Raw genomic sequence first — 4,719 nt, 5'->3', positions numbered from 1 at the left:
TCAGATGATTCAGTCACACAAAGCCTAAGTATGCAAAACTAGAAACCCAGAGCAAACTTTGAAGAAGGCAGTCAAAAGTGTTTGCAAATAAGAGAGAAAACTAACATACTTTTAATAATTCTCAGGTGAGGAAGCACACAGACTTAAAATCTTTCTGAAAGCCCTGAAACATGGGTTCATAAATCCAAGAGTGCTTACCTTGTAGAGTGTCCCAGGATCTATGAACGCATGAGTTAAAACATTACCCCCTTCTACACCGCCCTGCCGCCCCCTCACTCCCACCCTTTCTCTGATGCCAATTTCATGATCCTTTGGGCATCCTGCCAGGAAACACCACTTTGGAATCCTGCCCACTACACCAGCTGTTTTACAGTACAAAACTGAACCAAAATCTCAAATATAATTTAAGGAGAACTTTATTAGGTTTTAAACAGGAAAAGACAAGACAAAGACAGACATATCATCTGGATGAGGGAGACTGTTAGCCAGAGGTCATAATGGTATCCAAAGGTTTACAGAGAACTAAAGACTTAAATAAGATATAGATGAGCAAAGAAAATTCACAAAAGTATGATTGGCAGCAGATCAATACATAACAGTCATAGATGGATTTACACAAGTGGGGATGGACAATGTGGTACGTGTACATTATGCTAGACAGATAACAAGATCGTCCTAGGTCTTTGTGACCAATGCAGTCAGATATGACTCAGGACCGTGCAACCTAAGCACCTCAATTTCCATTACAGGCACACCCCACAGTTCCAAAGTGGTCCTCCCTGAACTGCCGGGAGGAGTTACAGCAATCCACTCAGATGTACTTGGCAAAGCAGCACAGCTTTCAGGTTGCTGGTTAACAGTCAGGTGAAATTCAAGGAAGGCTGAATTTATGGGAAAATTCATACATGGATTTTGGGCTTCTACTATAAACCATAACCTTATGCAAGTTTACTGTTCAGAAATGTAAACTGTAATACAGTATGGAGGGAGATATTAAAAATTCCAGTGTTAAAATTATTTTATTTCTTCTCTGAAACTTCTTAGAAATAACCCTGTGTTCCTTTTCTGGGCAAAATATTTAATTCATTATAGGAAAAAAAGCCTCGTACTGGAGGAATCCCATTCTTCTTGTGTTCATTGGACACCTTTAATATACATGCAAGATATGGATACATACAAACATGGAATGTGGGTTTGAGTAAAGGAAGACCACTACAATGTCCGTGTTGAATTAAGTCTTTATTATATCAGGCTAGCCAGGACTGCAGAGGGGACGTTAAGAGGCACGGTCCACCACGCTGCAGTCCCAGTGTTATTTTGGCAGAGCCTTTTATATGATTCAGGGAGCAAGCAGGGTACAGAAAGCAGAAAAAGCCAGTTAAAATTTACATATAATTAAGCAAGCAATACTGACAAAAGCAGAAATAAAGTGTATTTAGGTAAATTTTGCTGGCACCTTGTTTTATTACCCGTCCCTGGATCTTGTCTTTAGCTAAGCCTTTCTAGTAAGGGATGATTAGACACCTCTGCCCTGGAAAGTCCCTCTCTGATAGGGACAGGAGCAGATTAAACGAGGTTTTCCCTAAGGACGATTTCTGGTCGGGGTGGTGGTGGGGTGGTGGTGGTGGGATTCCATTTGAGTAATGATGAAACACAGGTTCCCTTCGACAGAACAAAGGCCAATCAGGGCAAAGTTGGCCAGCCCAGTGAGAGGAGGGGGAGGACTTCCTGAGAGTGAAGGAATTTTTTATGAGGTTTTAACTTAGCCTTAGGTTAATTTAAAATACAGTGTGATCTGTGCTTGTCTACTTCATAAACATATGCAAATGAAAGTTTTTTTCTTTCTTTAAACATTTTATTGGAACATAATTCATCTAATAGTTCAATTATATCAAGAAGACTTGTACAATCATTATCACAATTTTAGAACATCTTCTTCTTTCTTGTACTCATTGTTATTAGCTCTCTATTTGCCCACAGCCTCCCCTGTCAGACTCCCAAGAAACTATTGATCCAGTCATTGTCTCTATAGATTTACCATTCCTAGATTTCATATACAGAAAACAACAGCAACAATCACAGCCCCTGAAATAGATCTCAAATCCAAACCCAGCAGAAAGCAGTTTTATTAGATGGGATTTCTCCCCTCAAAGTAGCTGAAATATCTCCCCCATCTTTTAATATCACTAATGTAAGAATATTTACATTGGCACTAAATACAACTACATCAAATTAAATTTCAGACTGCATCTTTGAGTGACTGCATCTTGAATGGGCAGAACTGATGAAGACATGTAATATGTAATTTTAAATTTAATAATTTCAGGACTAGCAAGATTAGGAAAGCAGAATTTCCATGGGCCATCTGTTCAGGCTTGAGAATAACATTGTTATAGATAATCACATTTTATAATTATAGCCCTTGCAGCAGTGGTCTATCTATTTTAGCAGACTTTGAGTAAGGAAGATATGTGACGGCAGTGGTCACAGTACCACCAATAGCTTGTCTCTGTGTCTGTTTATATTTCTTATCAGAAGTTTATGTTTATGCGAAACATTGGTCTTGGTTCAGGCATTGGAAGAACTAAGGCTATCACAATCATTGTCTGAAATATGGAAACTCTTTTATTTCAATCATAAATGGAAAAGCTCTATTTTTTAATTGATTGGGAGTTCACTGTTGCATATTGCTGCGGTCTTTTCCTTTACCAAAGAACCATCTGCCAGAGAAGCATTCTTTCTGAGACCATTCTTAATCTTCAGACTGTAAGACAAGAAACCCCGTGAGAAGGAGCCCAGGCTGCTTTATCAGGGCAGATGAATCACAGGAGCAATAGATGATCAACAACGCTTTCTGCATAATGTTAGAAATAACTATCTTGTTTGAAAAGGTCATGGGAAACAGACTACTTTATAAGCAATCTGTCTCCTTTGATGGGTGAACAAGATAACAAATCTGAAACTTTTAGATCTTTCCTGCCTTAATCTACCACAACCATATTTTGATAACACAATCAATTGACTGAAGGATTAAAAAATTAGATTTTCCTTTATTTAAAAACAAAGAACTCCTTACTCCCCCTCTTTTCAGCCCCTGGTAACCACGGATCTTCTTTTACCTCAAATATTCTTTTGCTTCTTTTGCCTATTTTGGATATTTTATGTAAGTGGAATTTATAACACACATTCTTTGGGCGTACTTTTTCCCTGACCATAATGGTTTTAAGTTCGTTCATGTGTTTCTCTTTTTGAGACAATACTGCTGCATTGTACGCACCAGTTTGCTTATCCATTTACCTGTTATTGGGCCCAGGGGTTGTCTGTACCTTTTGGCTTCACTAGAAAGAAGTGACTTATAAATAAGCGTAGGATGCAGCCAATACCCGGGATTATTTTATCATTCCCGTCTTCATGTGGTTCTCATCAAGAATTTGCGTGATCTTTGTAGTTTCATGAGAAGTAGCCGCTAAACCCTTGGAGTTGTCCGAGTGCTATTCTGGAGTCATTATTCATGGGGTGGTGACCAGATGCTAAGAAAAATTACTCACAGGGGACCCTAGATTATGTTTACAACAGGTTTTAGGATGAGGTTTGGACAAGCCAGGAAAGCCGTCCATGTTATTAAAGGGCTTGATCTTTGAGTCATGTAATTAGCCCTCCTTCTGGGAAGCCGAGAGGGGTTGGAGATTTGTGTTCTCTCGTGTGGCCAATGTTCCAGTCAGATCAGGCTTACCTAATGAGACCCAAGTAAAAACGGTGGACACCAAGGTGTGGGTGAACTTCCTTGCCGACGATATTTTACATGTTGCCCTATATTGATGCTCTGGGAAGCTGACACAACCCTGAAGGCAACAGAAGCTTCGCTTTTAAAATTCTCTGACCCTTTACTCTCTGCATCTTTTCCTTTGGCTGATGCTGATTCGGATCCTTATGCTATAGTAAGGGGACTAATGTGAAAATTAAGGAGCCCTGGTGGCATAGTGAGCTGCTACACATTGAACTGCTAATCAAAAGGTCACCTGTTCAGACCTACCAGTTGCTGCTCAAGAGATAGATAAGGCTGTTTACTCCCATAAAGATTTAAGTCTCTGAAACCCAACTGGGCAGTTCTACCTTGTCCTATAGGATCATTATGAGTCAGTTGATTTAAATTGAGAGATATGGTGCTATTGGGTAGGTTGGATTGATTTACAGCTTTTGGTTGATTTACCAAAACCTTAGATAGGGTGGCTATGAGTCATAACAGATTGCATGGCAGCGGGTTTTAACATCCACATTGACTGGATGGCATGTGAAATCTGGAAAAAGAAGAAATTAATCTGAAGAGGATTTGATGTCTGAATTGTGGTGTTGGTAAAGAATATCAATAAAACATGGACTTCAGGTAGAAAGCAAATGTTTTGAGAATGATGTTGGCAACAAATGTACCAATGTGCTTGACACAATGGATGTATGTATGGATTATGATAAGAGTTGTACGAGCCCCTAATAAAATGATTTTTAAAAAAAACCATGGACTGCCAGAAGAATTAAGAAATCTGATTTGGAAGATGTACAGAAGAATGGCGAGACTTCATCTCATTTACTCTGGACATGTTGTGAAGAAGGACCAGCCCATGGAAAGGACACATGGTTGGTAAAGTAGAAGGGCCTCAAAAAAAGAGGAAGACCTTCAATGAGATGGGTTTATGCAGTCAAATTTGGAATCCCCAAATTTAC

Source organism: Echinops telfairi, unplaced genomic scaffold, assembly GCF_000313985.2.
Source record: "Echinops telfairi isolate 266 unplaced genomic scaffold, ASM31398v2 ScPeMD7_23;HRSCAF=83, whole genome shotgun sequence".
Lineage (NCBI taxonomy): Eukaryota > Metazoa > Chordata > Mammalia > Afrosoricida > Tenrecidae > Echinops > Echinops telfairi.
This window is presented reverse-complemented; position numbering follows the sequence as displayed.